The sequence below is a fragment of the Lutjanus erythropterus genome, chromosome 10, assembly GCF_056507025.1.
Source record: "Lutjanus erythropterus isolate fLutEry1 chromosome 10, fLutEry1.hap2, whole genome shotgun sequence".
In the NCBI taxonomy this organism is placed as follows: Eukaryota; Metazoa; Chordata; class Actinopteri; order Lutjaniformes; family Lutjanidae; genus Lutjanus; species Lutjanus erythropterus.
Window position 1 is genome coordinate 33275770 of NC_139326.1, and position 18242 is coordinate 33294011.

Consider the following 18242-nt stretch of genomic DNA (forward strand, 5'->3'; position numbering starts at 1 on the left):
CATTTTCCATATTGCACGTCAAAAGTATTTCCTTACCTGGTAAATGCATAGATGTATAAAATGAGCTAGACAGGGCATTGCCACTCAACCTTGCCACCATTTTTTTTTCCAGTGGCCACTCGTTGTATTCCAATTCTCATTAGACTGAATAGATGCCATCTTTGCATACATGATCTAGTTCATCACGATACATCTATGGGTGAATGCCCACAACTGGTAGACTCCAAGCTGAGATGACCCTGATGACATCAATAGGGTTGTTTTTCTTACCAGACTTTGGAAAACTGTTTTCTTAAGTTGTATAGTACTCCTTATGATGAATAAACTGAACTCTCTGTTGTAAAATGCATATTTTGTACGAACCATAAGACTGAAATCCTGATTGAGCAAAATCCTCTTTGACCTTCAGATGTAGAGCTGTGTGCCGTACATGATCCCACAGCAAGAAAAAAGTGAGACTGTGGGTCACTCGGTGCATGCGTGCCATCCGAGAAGTTTTTGGGTCTTTTCTTTTTTTTTTTTTTAAATTTTCTCTCTGGAGATGTACACTTGGGCAGCTGTTACAGACTAATTTGCAGCCTAGTGCTGCCTGCTACATCGGTTTAAAAGGCGTCCAACAGGGTAAAGTTTAGAAAAGCTCAATATTATGCAAATATCCCCTGATGCAATAACAGAGGCAACCAAGCGAGAGCTAATCATGCTTGTTGTGATTTCCACAGACACAGAAGCTCAAAAATTGTTTACTCCTCTGCTCCAGAAGTGCAGAAGGCATCTCTTTTAGCACATACACAGGAGTGATCAGTCTTGCCAGATCAGGCACTATTGTTGTAGTAAGAAAACTTCAGAACTAGAAGGTTAAAAAAAAAGACAAAAAACAAAGCTATTCTGTGCTCTAGAAACAAACAGTGCAACAGGTGTGCAGTACAGCAGCTCTGTCAGAGAGCACAGTATGTAAATTACATGCTCAGCGCAACAAACCCACAGAGATACAACCTCATGAGAGGGCAGAGACTGATTCTGCTTTGCATCAGTATGTGTGAATGCAGTGTTACTCAGTTTTGCAGCAGTGACTTGCTAAGCCTTCTCCTCCCAGAAGGCTTTTTGACAGATCAGGCTTCTCTGCGTCTGAGCCTGACACACTTATTTCTCAGAGGGAAAGGATCTAATAAAGACACTGCAGCTAAAATGATTTCATATTCAGCCTGCTGGCTCTGTGTGTGTATGTGTGTGAGCAGTGTGTGAGGTTAGGACATGCTCCCTGTCAGTGCTGCTTTTGGTTTGACATTGCTGCCTCCCTGTAAGAGCTGTCTTTGACAGGGCAACAATACCATCAAATCTGACTGAAGACGCTCTCACATAAAGAGAGAAAGAGAGTGAATATGCCGATGTTGTGAGTCTCTGTGTGTCTGCATGTGTAAAAGCAGTCATAAATGCCCATATGCTCTTATTTGTTTTGTGTGTGTGTGTGTGTGTGTGTGTCCCTGTCAGTCTGCATGTGTGTTCACCTGTGGCAGTGGCTATTCATCAGAGAGAGATGAACTCATGAGGGTGGGTCCCACAGAGGGATTGGTGAGTGTATGGGCTTGCGGCCTGTTTTAAATCCAAGGTTAATCCTGGCCTTTCACACTGGTGAGTCTAGTTAACAGAGAACGTGGTGGGTGGGTAGTGAATGGAGTGGCAGAGAGACCAACTATGATTGGATAGTACGTGTTTGAAAAAACAGTGAGGAAGTTTAAACATTTGTTGCTTTTTGAAAATTAGCATTTTCAATCATGTGGTGAATCTAAAACTATAAAGTTATGAAATCAGTGGAAAAAGGAAAGCAGTGTTAATGTCCCTAAAGACAGAAACAGCCTCACTGATATATTAACTATAATAGAGTCATGTTTATGTTAAGGCCATCAGTTAAAATACTTCAAGTTAATTTATGAAAACTGTTTTTTTCTTACAGTTTGAACCAGTTACGATCTTAACCACAGTTACAAAGAAGCCAGTGAGATTTGTGAATCAAAGCTGTCATAAATCCAAAAGGCTTTGCTGTTGCACATGGGAACAAAATACTGTGCTGCAAAATTCAGAATCCAGAAACTAAACAGTAACTGATTTAAACTTGACATATTATCACCATACAAATGTAAATGTTTGATATTTATACAAGTAGGAACACCCCAACGTCCATTACCTGGTAACTAACAATTTTATTAAGTATAATGAGGAGCACAATGGACTGCAGCTCCCAGTCAGCAGTGTAGAAGTGACAGGTATTTGTTTGGCTGGGCAGATATGGCTTAAAAAATATGCTTTAATTTATAGAACAGCTGAAAATATGACAGGAAAAGGGGAGAGAGCACAACCATAACCATCTACAGCAGTAAAATGCATATGACATGAATATGACAATATGGTGATCAGCTATATCATATTCATACTATAAAATAGCAGATATAATGGATATATTGCCCTGCCCTGTGTGATGTAGCTTTTGTTTGGGAGAGCAGTCGTGGTCAGAGACAGTATTTTTCCAGTGAATTTAGTTACAGTTGCTCTTGAAGGCATAACCTAACCGAGTCTGAGGTTCTGAACAAGTTCTTCAAATCCCTCACCCTCTATCACACTGATTTGCAGCAAAATAACAGCATAAATGTGGCACGTATCACACTTTCTCCTCACAGTTAGCAAAAACATGATCTTTGGCTGTGAACAGCTGTTCACTTGTTCTTAATGTGCCACAGAATAGTGCTAGAACTACTAATAAAGTGAAGCGATGCATCACACAATTAAACATTTGACTTTGTTGCCTTTCTGAAGGAAATGTTCCTGCATCAAGCTTCTTTTTCCCCCTCTAGCTGCTAGCTAGCTAACAACAAGTAATGCCAGTAGCGAAGTGTTTTTGTATGCAAATTAATTGCTCAATAATCATCCAAAAGACACAGAACAACATTAGAATTCATTTTGAGTTGTGTTTCTCACCACCTGATCAAGATAAGTACAATATTCACTCTCTTTTCAGCTCTGTTTTGGTCTCCACCAAGCCCTGAGAAAAATATGTCTTTTTAGCTGCTAAATACTACAGTTTCCCCACTAGCCAACTGCTAACTTTGTGTACTGGGTAAGTGGTGCACAGCAGGTTTATCAGAGCTTTGTTTCATGCACGTCCAAGCTTTTTAGCCATTAGCAACAGGGCTTTGACCTCCTGGAACCTTCGTCACCTAAAATAAGTCTAGTTCTATTGAGCTAAAAGAGGGAACGGAGAGTGAAGAAAAGGGCAACAAAGAGAGACGGTCAGTAGGTCTGTCCATGCCTCTAACTCACTGTACGCTGAGTTTATGCACAGTCACAGTTCCAGTACCACCATTGCTTCCAGTTACACACAGACCACTCACATATACACATGTCGTGCCACCATCCCCAAACCTCAGGCACACACTCCCTCTCAGGATTCATATGTGCTTCTTGGCAGCAGCTGCAGCCCTTTGTACTGTGGAGCTCAGCTCAGTGTGTGCGTGTGTGTCAGTTCATGATTCACTGTGTGTGTGTGTGTTCTTTCCCACTGGCACAGCTGACAGGGCATTAAACTACTCTGAGCAGCATGTAGCCACTGGCATGTAGTCTGCAGGGGATTTAGAGGGCAGAGAAAGTCACTATGTTTTTCTCTTGGTTGCCCCCCACACACACACACACTTCCTTTCTTTAATATGGGTGTCACTCCCCTTACTGTTCTCAGACATGTGCACATACGCACACACACTTAGACACTTTCAAAAAAGGTGAAAATCCAGTGCGAATGATGAAATCCATCCTTTGAGGTTTACTTTTCTGCTTCCCAGAGTCTTTCTTTCTCTCTCTCGCCTGATTGATTGTTTCGCTGTGTTTTCGTCAACAGAGAATTCCACAGGAAACGACGGTAATTAAGAAATACTGATGCTGGATACATCTATTTGCTTTTCCAAAATGATCATTAGCAAAATTCGGCCGCAGTCGTTCATCACTGTACAGCAGCACTTGGCACTGGACACACACGCTCGCTGTGGGCCTATCCCAGCATTTCTCTTGGCGATGACTTCATTAGAGCTCGATTTGCTGTCCTGTAAACATGTCTCTCTGGGAGATATGATATAATGGCTCGACGAACTGTTCATCTGTCTTCCATGCACATGGTAAAGTATAACATCCCCAAGCAATACAAGAGGGTGGACAAAATACTGGACTCAACATGACATGGAATTTAACTTTGCATGCTGATAAGTTTGTTAGCTTTAAAACAGGCCTGATGATGTTTTTATTGAAATATGAGGAAATTAGTTATGCAATGAAGTTGATGAGAGGCTCAGCATTCAGAGCAGAGCATCAGTCACAAGAGAAGCCTGGAAAATTGTAACACCATGGAAAACTGAAACAGTTGAGGTTTCCATTTAAGAAACAGAAATCCTACAGAAATCCTACCACCAAAATATGAATTCTCCTAACTTTTTGTGTAAGGAAATATGAAGTATAATAACAATACAGCAGCTGTTGTGTATAATTTTCCATTTTTTAAAAGAGGATAAATGTTTTTGGACATTTTGGTGGAAAACAGTGTCTAAGCTTCAGTCCTCTGGGTGGGCCTTTCCCATGGCGACGGTTGACTGATATCTAAGAGCCGGTGTTGCTAGGAGACACGGTGTCTGCTTCTGTGGTGCTCTACTGACTACAGCTCATCATAGCCCTGTTCTCTATGTGCACAAAGCAATGTGACGTATATCCATTTAACAAACTCCACATCTGTTAAAATTGGAGCTGACAGAAGTAAACAGATGTGCAGTTCATGAAATGGATATACATCACAGTACATTGTGCAATTACAGAGTAGCCAACGAATGTCGATACATGACGCTTTTTCCCCTTCTTCCAATGTTTTGTCCATGTTCTTTTAAGACCTGCTGAGTCAATGATAGCAATGATAGCATTAGCTGTTTCTCTTTCATAGTTCCAGTTGGCGATAGACGTAAAAACTCACAGCAACAGGTGGACCTCTAACTTACTTATATCAGCTACCTGTAAGTTACCATGTTTTTCGAATCATGATTTGGCATAATAGAGTGAATGAGGTTGCTCAAATAACAAACAAGACAAAGAAACGGCTAGCATATATTTGCTATTTTTTAATCAAAAGTATATTTTAATTTCTGTTTGACTTCAGGGGAAATTCAAGTTGAAAACAACCTGGATAATGTAGTTTTGGCCACTGAATCTTCCATCATTTATACACTACTAATATGCAGCAACATATTTAACCTTTATTTAAACTCAAATATCATTGAGGACTGGCTGTGATTTACAGTGATGTTGAGAACAAAGCTCCAAATAGTGAGTTTGAGCCATAGATGGTTTATTAAAGAGGTCAAATCCCTATATAATATGAAGTTTACGGTTGAAGCAAGTTGTCTCCCCGCCCCGTCTCCCCAGACTCGAAGCTCAGGCAGTTTGCCTGCAGGCTTCAGGGATACTGAACAGGAGTGCAAAACGAATCATATTTAATTATAATTATACTTTGACAATAACAAACAACGACGAGGCCTGCACTGTAAAATGATCAGCTGATAACTGTCAGCTGTCTGTCAATGTAAAATTAAGTCCATCATCCTGAAAACAAAAGCCCACTGTTCTGAAAATATACACTCAGGAGTCAGAGTTCAGTGGCTGCCTCCCTTACTGCCTACCAGACTCTTATAAAAGATTGTTAATTATTTCTTATGACTCATAAACTGTGACTTAGTACAGTAAATGTATTATATATTTCTCCTTTAAGGTTAGAGAAAGATTGTGACATTGGTTAAATACAGAATAAGTCCAGTGAGACACAATGTGATTAATGACATGTAACTGAAATCTCAGTTTTTCCTCTAAACTTAACCACAGTGGTTTTGTTGCCACAGAGGGGATTTAAAATGGGGTCAAAGTCCTGCACTTTGTCCACATCCACCTCTGACCCTCACAGTGAGTCTGGCTCTGCTGAAGTAGATGAATGTAGTGTTTCATTCACTCAAAAATGTCTCTGAGCATAATCCCAGCAGCGATTATGATTGTTACCACAGAGTAATTGTTAAAACAATTTAGAAATATATAAACATAATTTCGTGGAGACAGGGTTGGGCAGTCATTCCTAATAACACTGTACTCACCAAGTTACGGATGTAATTGCTGAGATCTCGGAACGCGGCAGCATCACTAAAAAGAAGCCCAGTGGGTAAAACTATTACCCAAACTGGGTGGTGAACATTCATCACAGACCAGCCTCTTAGTTATTTTTTTTTTTTTACCAAACATTTTGATGGTTATGTGAGCACAGACTGCTCGTGTTTTTTTGCCCCATCAGACTTTGTGGTAGCAATATTGCTGTGTTCCCAGATATCAGCAATTACACCGGTGATTGCAATGTTATTACAGATAGAAATTGTGGCAAAAATAAGACCCAAGTTGTTTTCCTCTAAGGTACAGTCTCATAAATTATCACAAAATTGAATTAACACTTCTGAGACCGCATTTTTATCACTCTCTTTCGAAACTGCTTGTCTCCCAGACTAGTGCACACAGAAGCCTCATCAGTTGGGAGGAGCGCACACCCTGCAGCTCTGGAAAATATAATAAGGTCAAATGCATCTTTCATTTTTAGGCTGCATCCAGACAGGTTTATATTTAGAAGAAGCCAAAGGAAGACAGTTGCCAACCATTCAAGCATTGTGGTGATCTGTCAAGATTCTGCAGCTTTCCACTGAGAGTCATCGGGTCTAGTGATCGCTCTGCAGAGATGAACAGTCATGTGCTGTGGCGAGTTGACAACCTGCAGAGTTTCATTCCAACCAGACTTTGCAGCAGGTGATTTCACTCTCCTGTCACTAAAATTACCTGACCAAAACTTAAAACGGGCGGAAAAAGGAGGTTTTCAAACTTTTTGATGATTTATTAATATGTTCATGGAAACTTATTACACAACACACAGTAAAAGACAATCACAAAATCTGTGAATACAAGACAGTGCACCATGTCCACACATGACAACACCATCAAAACAAACAAACAGACCAAAAACCAGATTAACGAACATAACCAGCCCGACAAACTCACTGCTGTTTGAATGAACGTGTGAAGATTAACACTCAGAGGCGTTGGCACATTAAAAACTCCTTTGATCCATCTGTACAAATTATTTGTATTGATTTATTCTCACCATTTCTGCCTCTCATACCTTTTAGAGTTTGGCTGAGAGTATTGATTTACAGTCTGCTGAGGTAGTGTTGGAGAGTGGAGGGATTTGAATTTAATTGTCGGAGTGTGTGCTGAGAGTACTGATTCACCGCCAATGTCTCTCTCTCATAGACACACACACACACACACACAGACAGACTGCTGTTTAGCTCTGAACTCTGACCTGACAGCACAGCAGGACCTCACCATAAATTACCGATCATTTGAAATGAAGTGAGCCTGTCTGTGCTGACAAAATGGCGAAAAAGTGATTTATAAGGGGCTGTATGTTACTTTCTTATGTTCTCATGTTCCTCCAGCTTCCTTCACCATCAAAGACAAGCTCATAAATCTGTCTCAACAGTAATGGCGGATGTTATTTTCAACTATTTGTAGAAGAGTGAGAGTATGAAAATGGACAGAGAAAAGACGCAGAGAAAAGGCGTACTAGGAGTACTAATGCTGTCAAAGTTAAGTGTAATTAAAATTATATAAACATGACACAATAGAACTCAAAATCCTCAGGGCTGTTGACCCTGACCTTCCACCTGTCTGGACGCATGAAAGACAGACAGAGAATTTCAGTCCAAGGTACAAAACTCACTTGACAGTCTGCAACAGTAAAGAGGAAACAATCTCTATTGCTTTTTGGATTCAGAATGTGCCAGTAACAAGTAGCAGCTGATTAGGAGTGGTGGGAAAAAAGATTTTTGCATGCACTGCAGTGTAACCCCTATTCTCGATATTGTTATTACCAGTAATAATTCTGTAAGACCATGCTGTGCATAAACATTTGCGTAATGTTCTGGACTAGGCTACTTTTTGAGTTTTTGTGAGGATGGTTGATACAATTTATTTTAATGCCTGGTGTGTGGAAGCACTTTGGCTTCTATAAAGTTGAAGGGAAAAAGGAGCTCCACTGTATGCACGGTGTGTCTAATTAAACTAATTAGGGATCATTACAAATATCCAGTGGTTTAAAATGAGTAAATAAAGAAGAAAAAATAAATCCTATATAGAAAACAAAATTTTGCCTCATTTTCTAACTGCATCAAAGCCCTCTGAATCGTAATAAAATAAAACAGCGAGGTCCAAGATATTACAACCCCCACAGCTGATACAGTAGCCAGTTCTCCATTATAGAATTTATTAGTGAACAAATTTGTGCTTTTTCTTCCAATATTTACTCTAACATTACTCCCTGCTCCACATAATGATGGGGAAACAGATTTTGACACAACAATAATACCACTTGGTAACACTAGACAGCTAAAAAGTTGTCTGTTTCCAATTTACAGTAATGTAAAGCGAGCCCCATGTAACCTGTGGAGCAGCAACTGTGCCAAGAAGTTATTCACAGTTATGGGATAATATTACAGTTAATACTTAAAAGGAAATTTGTACACAGCTACTTGTGTAATGGCGGCACAAGTAGAGGACAGTCATAAAGTCGGCAAACTGGCTGAATAAATTATGCAGTCACCTAAAGTTGGTTAATGTAAGCTAAGATTTGCATTAGAAGCTACAGGTCATACCAGACCAAGTAAGGTTGTAGCAGCACTGTGTGTCTTTAAGTGAGAAAGGATGCACTTTATTGCATTTGATGTCAATGTTTCATTTTTAAGAGAAAGAATTTGTTATTTCATTTGCCAAAAGTTGCTTAATCACACTTACAAGTTCAATCAAAGTGACCAACAGTAGATGATTGAGTCATACACACAGTAAATAATTTCCAGCTGGAAGTTGTGATGACATACACCCCAGGGATGACAGTCATTTTGTCTTTTATTTTACTGCATGTTCTCTCTGTGTTGCTGAATCATTTTCCCTGTTAAGCAACAGGGATTAAGAAAAAGAAGAGTAAGAGATCTGGCACTTGTTGTGACTCGCAGCATGCAGTAAAAGGAAAGAGGCAATTACCGAGCCTAGTTTCTGAAGAAAAACCCACAACTCTGGGTGAGAATCCTACAATGGTTTCCATGTCTGCATCAACAAACACAATATGCTCAAGCAGAGATGAGGAGCAGGAGCTCACCAATTTCTTGCACCACACCTCCAGATTTTTTTTTTGAAGTCTTCGGTCCAAGATGATGGTGACTCAGATGACATCACTTGAGGCAATTTATCAGACTTTACACAGCTTTCTAGAAAAACAAGCCTCCATACAACTGTTTTCACCTCTGCAGTATCACTCACAAAACAGCCACAATAACAGATTTCAACATGTAAAATTGGTGAAGATCCCCTTAAAATATGTTTAAAAGCTTAGATTAAAGGTCCAATGTGTAAGATTTTTCATGTGTATATTCAGCTGAAAATAACAATTATGTTTTCATTACCTTTGGATGAGCCCTTCATATCTACAGAGGGGCAAGGCTGCCATGTTGCACCACCATATTATTTCCATAGCCTAGGACAGAAAAATTAAACATTTTGTGCATATCACAGCTAGCGTAGGTTCTCCCACACTTGGAAATGGGAAGTGAGACAAATTGTTTGCAATCTGCAAGCTTGCATGCCACAAAATCCAACCCACTTGTCGTTTAACTAAAAAGTTGTTTTGAAGTGTAAATATGTAAATAAATAAATACTTATATATGTATATATATATATATATACCAGTTTTGATCACAGTCAAAAGTGAGATTACCATCATGATTCAAAAAAACAATGACTCATATAAACATAATCCCTATAAATTATCACTTATGACCCACTAGAAGTGTGCAGTGGTGTTCTGCAGAGACCTTTCCCTCTGCTTTGTATTTCCTTGTTTTCTCATCATTTTGCTGTGCTCGGGACACTTTACCAACACAAAATGTTGACATTTGATATCTTGGAAATGAGACTCGGCAATCAACCTTTCTGTCTGGTGCATTTATGAACAGCTCTGACAAATCCTACTGATTCTACCTTTAAGTCCTGTCTGGCTGGAGTGCAGTTATGGGATACTGAGCATAAAATTGGATTTATTTCTTATGTGTTCATATGGTTAAATCCAAAATATCCCTTTTTTTTCTAATCGTTTAAACATAAAGCTTCATCTTCCATCTGGATAACTTCATTCTGATAAAGGAATTGTCATGCAATATGTCCAATTTGTTCCACAACCATTCTGTCTTTTAAATAATTCTGCATGGTTAGCCTCTTGAGGATGCACATGTGAGAATCGCTGGTCCGTGTGGTCTCATCTAAGTTTCCAGAGGTTGAACTGATGTCCTGTGCGACCCCAAAGGATTCAGAGGAAGACTGTTGGAAGGGGTTCTTCTGTGTGTTTTAAACCTCACTTCCCCCTCCAACATCTCAGGAGGTCCAGCCAGGCCTGGCAGCCCCTCAAAGACGCCCTTCTCTTGCCCTGTGCCCCTGGGGAGGACAGCCCCCAACATTTATGCAAAGTCAACAAGCCCTAATTGTAGGATCAGCTTACAAGCTAAATTCTTCTTGAGCCCATTAACAACTGCAGTTAATTATAAGTCAGGCGGACGGGTGTTTGAGTGTGAGTGACAGCGAGAAGAGGCGATACAGAAACACAGCGGAAGGAGGGAAAAAAATCCTGGAAACATTTCAGGTTACATCACAGTTACAATACATGCACGCAGGCACATTAGACTTTTTTAGGCGGACCTCCCAGACTACAGTAAATCTCTTCTTCATTGGTCTTTGTGGCAGGGATTTGCTCTAATGAAGGAAGGGATCAGAGCACTGACTCACACATTGTCCAAGTCACAATGAGACCAATTTTCCTCCAGCCTCAATGTGTAAGCTTGACAGAAGGATCTATCTGCCCTCTAATTACGCTCTTGCACAGCTGAGTGTACATTAATCTAAAAATAAGATGGTAAAGTCCATCACACTGTAGCAAAAACAGGTTCAATGAGTGAAAGCTGGCAGGTTTGTATGGGGGTTATTATGGTACAAGCTATGCACAGTCCTGCAAAAGGTGCTATGTATCGATAGTATGACTCATACAATTACTGACATAATAGGCCTACCTGAATTTTATGTATTGGCTGATACCAAATACTGATCCAATACCACCCAGCCAACATGTTTATATGCGTCACACATGGGTTATACTTGGGCTACATGGGTATTGAGTGGCCATGGGTCTAAAAAGGGCATCTTATCTGGGGCACACCTAAGTGTGTTCCCTCATTGACAAATTTAGTTTTTTCTTGGCATAGCATTTTACACACTTTCACTAACTTAGTCTGTCAGTTTTGCAGCATGTGCACTTTGCTCTTCCGATATACCGGCAACTCCTGGACAAACTCAATCTGGCAAAAACACAGTCCACTGAATTATTGGTCTTACCCTAACCCTGCCCAGTCTCACTCCTCGTGCCTATACCTACCCAACCCAAATGACCCTAACCAACAAAGGCAACAAATACTAGCCAATCAGAGTTGGGTTGGTCATGACTTTGCTCTCCTGGGAAAAAATATATTGTATGCAGGATGCTATTGAGAAGTAGCAGGGTCCTGTTTCAGAGCTCATAAAAGGCATGGGATTGGATTGGTGTACAAATGTGCATCCCCCAATACTCAATCCTGCTTTTTAGGTGGTATTGGAGGCATTTTCTGATACTGGTGTCTATATCGGAACAAACCTACTACTTACAATGGCAACTGTCCAGGGCTGGGAGATATTATAAAGGCAAAGCAGCAGTGAGAAGTCAGTCCTTGAAGTTGATGTGTTTGAAGCAAGAAAAATGGGCAAGTGTGGGGATCTGAGTGACTTTGACAAGGGCCAAGGCGACCAAGTCAGAAAATCTCCAATGTGGCATGTCTTGGCAAGTGCTCTAAGTTTGCAGTGGTTAGTACCTGCCAAAAGTGGTCCAAGGATGGACAACCATAAAACTGGTGACAAAGTCATGGGTGCCCAAGGCTCATTTATGTGCATAGGGAGCGAAGGCTAGCCCATCTGGTCTGATCACACAGAGGAATTACTGTAGCATAAATTGCTGAAAAAAATCATGGTAGCAATAATAAAAAGATGCTAGAGCACATCTGTGTCTGGGGCTGTGTGGCCACAGATCAGTCACAGTGCCCATGTTGCCCCTTTCCACCATCGAAAGCTCCTACAATGGGCAGGTGACCGTCAGACTGGACCATGGTGCAATGGAAGAAGGTGGCCAGGCGTTGACTTCCTCCAGCTTTCTCCTATCTCAGTTCAGTCCAGCATCTGTGCGCTGGAACAACAAGTGCGATCCATAGAAGTCGCACCTCACAACTTACAGGCTGGTCCATATCTACTCCATGTATGAGTTCAGAAACTCCTAAAAAGACACTTGTTGGCAACATGTCAACTTTCTGTCTGTCTTTAGAAATCCGACCTATAAACATCTACGCTGACAAGCAGGTGTATAAATTGATGGTTCTACATTTGCTTTTTATGATCTTATCTTAAAATCAAGCCCTAAAGACAGATTCTGATTATTTTATACACAGGAAGACAAGTTGCTCGCCAAATTCCCAACAACCTTTTCCACTGTTTAACAAGTCCCAGCATGGACAGTCCCTGCAGCAGTGCTCCGTCTCATAAACCCAACGTATCTTTTGTAGTTCACTCATTTTTTAGCCATGTTTTCATCAATGCCATCTTTTTATGCAAACTAAGTCTGGTTAGAGGCAGACTTCCTCAGTCTTTCAAATGACACAAAATACTTTTACTTCAAAATCACTTAACTCCTTTGTGGAAGTGAGGAGAAAGGGGAAAGCAGCGACAGTGTGGTGAACAGAGGCACCAGCAAGCCTCGTGGCTCTAAGCCTGCTTTATTGAATTCTCTGTTGTCTTTATGAAGGCCGGGCTAAGACGGGACCAACAGGTGCCTGACTCAAGTGGGATGAGCATTAGGATGTTCCTTTTGACCCCAGAGGGAGATTGGACAGCTGCAGTGTCTGAGTGTGTTTGTGTGTGTGTGTGTGTTTGTGTGTGTGTGTGTGTGTTCAAGGAAGTGGGGCATGGATTGAGTCGACCAGGTTACAGACGTTGTGTTTCCAGATCAAGTCCATAGGCAAGTCAGACTTAAAGTGTAAGAGCTTTCTGTGGATTTCGGAGGTTGAGCTCAGTTGTTCTTGTGCCAATTCAGTGAATCTGATTAAACTTTTTAAAACACAGGATCCACACAATAAAACAAACAATCTGGCCAACTGAAGCAGCAGCAGACAAGCAACTCTTATGTTCTGTGAGGTAAATTTACTGTTTTTGGCGAAGGAGTCTGGTGGTTTTCGAGAGACAGATATTTGGCTGTTATGTCGGTTTCCTGTCTGAAAAGGCTGTCTGACAGTAAGGTAAAGCGTTGAGGATATTTTGAATATATTGTACAATTAATTTGATATTCCTTGTTTTACTTTGGCCTTTTTAGGTGGCTAAAATGTCTTTTGCTCCTGACCCTGCCCAGAGCAGGACATTATTTAACTTCCTTCACCCATCAAACTAGGGGCGTCATCTACTGTAGGTAATACAGTGACTATAGATAAGTGCCTCACACAACCCCACTTCAAAAAATCCAAACTATCCATTTAAAACTTGTTGGCACCAATGAAGCTCGCTAACTAATCAAGAAAGTGCTTGGTAAGGGATGTCCAAGACTTAACATGCAAGAAACCTGTTTGCAGTTTATTACAGTAGCTCATTGCTGTTTGTCATTTATAACACCGGCTATTCAGCTGTAACTGCTGCAACTTTTTTGCTGGGGACCCTCTTTTTAAAAATGATGAACCATCGTGACCCAGTTGCCAATAAGCCTTATCAGTAAATTCTGGGAAGAGTTCATTCATGCATAAATGAATGCATTTAGTCATTTAGTCTTAGTTAACAGGCAATCTCATTGTTTTTATTTCTGCTTATCAGGAAAACAGCATAGAGCATTTTAGTCTTCTTCATAAATGAGACAAAATAACTATTTAGATGGAATTAACAGGCTCTTGTTTTTTTCCCTCTCATCAGTAAAACAATAGACACATTTTAAGTGCTTTATAAAAGGTGTACTGCAGAAATAAGTCTTAAATTTCTTCCATAATCTTTTATTTATTTGGGGACCCAAATAAAATCTCATGTGACCCACCAGTGGGCTGCAACCCAGTCTCTGAGAATGAATGGTAAAGAGAGCGCTGGTTTTGAATCAGTACTTGGCACTGGTCGACACCCTGAGTCTGGGTAGTAGAACTGGTATTGGGAGCGAAACGTCAGATCATTACATCCTTAGTCACTATACCAGGCATTCGTCATCATTCCTTAACTATCAATATAGAATGTTGGAGAAATGGTGGTTTTCAGCATGACTGACCCTGACCGGTGACCGGCCAGTCAGTGTCACATATCCAATTCTTTGCCCGTCACTGTCACATGTGTTCTGCACGATGGTCATGTCATGCGTGCAGCAGACAATCTGACCGTGATATCACACCAACCACAGTGCTGATTACAGCTATACACACTCAAACACTTGCTTGCATGAAGTCGGCATCAGCGATAGATTCAATGAACAGGATAAAGAGAAGACATGCAGTCTACAACGAGACAGAGCAGCTGACAATGTTGCAGAACAGCCGTAAACTTTGTAGCTCTTCATGCTAATGTTAGCCAGCAGCAGACTGCTGTTCACAGAGGGACAGTTAAAATCCCACCTCCTGTTCTGGCTGAAGACTAAAACATCCTGTGTTGATGTGTCTCCTTAAACATTTTCCCTTAAACCCTTAAAAAAAAAATCAGAAATCGGAATTAGCCAAGAAAATTGAAATCAGTGCATCTCTACTATAAACCTCAGTGTCACTGTCTGTCTTCTACCAGGTGTGATTTTTGCAGAGAAAATTTAGTCTATTGTAGACTAAATTAATGACTAAATTCACGCTTTTTCTCCTGTTTTCCTCTAACATTACTCCCTTCTCCACCCCGCCATCAGCTCTTGCTGTAGGCGCTTACTTGTGTTACTAAAACTCCTATTACTGTGCAGTGTGCATTATTTATCTCTTCAGCATCTTTCTTCTCTTTTATTTCCAAAGTGTAGTTGATCATCTTTGCAGAGTTTGGCTCTGAGGAAACGGAATGTGATCCAGTGCTCTGTCACAGTGTGTTCCCTGTCAGATTGTGTTTCCTGTCACGGTGCCCTCTGTGGCCAAGGCATAGGTTGTGGTTAGGTGTAGCAGAACATGGTATGGGGGAACATATATCGACGGGGAAACATTTATGTTATGTTTTTGCTACAGTGGCAAGACAATAATGCCACTTAGAAATGCCAGGGAGCTGAAAATTGTCTGTTTATGCCAATGTGAGCAAATGCCTGACACCTTTCTGAAAGCACCATAAAGATGCTATTTTGTTAAATATTTATTGTAGAATTGTCAGTGCTGCAGTAATTGAAGCCCTTAACTCTATAGAATTCACTCTGACACGTACAAAGAAAATCTAATATATTACTGGGCAAACGCAAAGAATAATCACATTTTGACCATAAATCAAGTAGAAAATAGCCTATGTAAGTTTTTCTGAACTGTGTCAACCAACACTACATTGGCTAGGCCGATCCTGTCAAAAGGTTCTTTCCAGAAATGTTGACTTTTATTTCCTTAGAAAGCTGAGTAAACTATGTTGTAGAAATAAAAAGTGCACCAACAGAGTTTAGTTGTCTTAACCCTCCACTATGTGCCTTGACTTGGTCAGCCTGGCAAGAAGAGAAGAAAGTGGGGGGACACAGCAAGTGTGTGGATGTGTTTATTAAGGATCCCAAGGCAACAGCAGAGCAAATCGCTGGCACCGCGCTCTGTCCACCTCTCTCCTTCTCCCCCTCCGTCTCTCTCTCTTCACTCACTTGTGCTCTCTCTCTCTCTCTCTCTCTCTCTGTCTCCCTCTTCTTCACTTACCCTCCTCACCCCAGTGTCTCTCTCCTCTCCAGCTGTAGGCGAGGAAAACCCCAAACCAGTTGGCCAGCGAGCCCGTCAGCCAGTCAGCCGGCCAGTCTGCCCTGCAGAGGGCCCTGCCAATCATCATCTGGTTCCTCTCATGCTGTTTTGCTCGAGTCTTTCCATTGCACCAGTGCCATGATGTACCTTCTGGGGGTTAAACCAATACACAGGTTTGAAGGCCCAAACCATTAGTTCTCACAGGAATATTTTGAATTTGATACTAAGCATCAGTTAAGAAGGCTGGGATTTTAAGTTTTCTGTGGTTTAAACACACAATATGTAAGTTCTGTGGCTAAGTGTCTCTCTCACAATGTACATCTCAACAAAATATATAACATGTCTAGTGTTTTCAGACATTTTAATGCAGATATGTTGCATATCATAGCTTTAAGTAACTATTTGACTGTACTGAAGTATCAAGTTATCAAGGTGAAATGGTTAAAAAGGATTTTGATTTTTTTAAATTTCTGATTGGTTGAAACACAACCGACCTGCAGCCTTATAATGAACAATAAATACATAAATAACACTGAATACACATCCGGACATGTGTGTAAGTGCTGTTTCCAATCAAGTATCAGTATCATGTTCGTGTCATTATTTGTTTTAGTCAGGCACATCTAAAGCAGCCATTTCAGATAATTAATTCCTCAGAATCAACCTGCAGCAGTTATGTGTGTACACAGCTGCTGTATACTGCACATCTGTGTGTCTCCACTTCTATTTGTGTTTTCCTAACCTTTCTTCATCAAAGGAAGGTTTGCTGAGTACACATTGCTTCTGTTTGACAATGTCCTGTTTCATAATCTTAGATACACCGAGCGGCACATAATGATATTGTAGAGGAATGAGAGACTATCACGGATTCCCTGCCCGCCTCTGTGTGTGTTACTAACTCACCACTCCGCTGTTGTCACTGCTGTGTCAACAAGACACTGTGTGATAAAATCTTTATTTTGGCAAGAGGCTGAAAATTCTTTATTTTAGCACTTCTGCTTTCATGCAGACAGTTTGAGTAGAAATTCTGCAGTTTACCAGTGACTGGCAGAATATTAATTTAAGAAAAGGAATGAATGAAACTGCATACAAACTAGAAACTGGGACTAGAAAGTTAATGTTGCATACAAAATCTTTATATCCACAAAGTGTGAATAAATATTAGCTCTAACCAATAAAAAACATTTTTTATCACGTTTTTGCAAGTTTAATGTTTTTTGCTTAAAAACTGTTTACAGAAAACTCACATTTTTATTTAGAATAATTTGGAACCTTAGTCCTGTTCTTAGGAGGCACTTGGTGATTATTGGTGGGAGTCCCTGCAGTAGGTTTTTGTGCTGGTCAGCAGGAGAGGCACAGGTGCAGCTAATGCCATTAATGATTGATCCATTTCATTAAGCTGGCACACCTGAATGTTAGTCATGTTAGCTACACCTGGGCTTTTCCTGCTTTGAAGAGGCAAAATGTCTGCTGTTAAAAGAGCCTTTGGGTGAAATCAAAGAATTCATTAGCCGTTGCCATCTGTTTCATCACGGAACTGGCAAAATTCCAAAAACGTTAAAATCATCCATATCCATGCTCAGCTGAGATGGATTTTGCTTTTTTTTCAAAACAGAGTGAATGTGCTTAAACGGATATGGAAATACCTTTTTTGAATTCTGACCGTGAACATTTAACTGATCAGCTGTTTGCACTCTGACGGTCTCGTCATCGCTCCTATGGCTCTGTAACATGTGACTGATCCACACAGATCTGATGGAATCTTCCTCACATTAATACATAAAACAAGCAGAAATGTCATATTTCTATAATATTTTCTGGTGCTGTTTTAATTATCTTAATGCACCGTCTTTTTCCGCAGTGGTATAATGGTTTTCCGACTGGAGAACTGGCACCACCCCCTGCTAATCTTGATCAGGCTAATAGAAAGTTAGCTAGCCACCCTGGGAGCTAACATTACTTTGTGGCTTTGAGGCTAAACTAAGCTAACCTACTCAAGTGTCAAACACGTGTGATGTGTATAATGTTTACATCAATGTGTGTTCAAAATACATATGAAAGTTTATTTTCAATTAGAGATGCACATGATTGCAACACTGGATTCTTTCTATCCTG

At 40.5% G+C, this 18242-nt stretch overlaps 1 long non-coding RNA gene across 3 annotated transcripts in view; it reads left to right on the forward strand.

Annotated features, from left to right (window-relative positions):
• The window catches only part of LOC146320723 (uncharacterized), a 101210-nt gene that overhangs the window by 27071 nt on the left and 55897 nt on the right, over positions 1-18242 (forward strand). Inside the window, exon 4 of one of the 3 annotated variants that reach the window (XR_014771478.1) lies at positions 16121-17143. The exons of the other annotated variants lie outside the window; for them this stretch is intronic. This is a non-coding gene — a long non-coding RNA (uncharacterized LOC146320723). Of the gene's footprint in view, positions 1-16120; positions 17144-18242 lie in introns of those variants that run through there. 3 annotated transcript variants of the gene reach the window in all.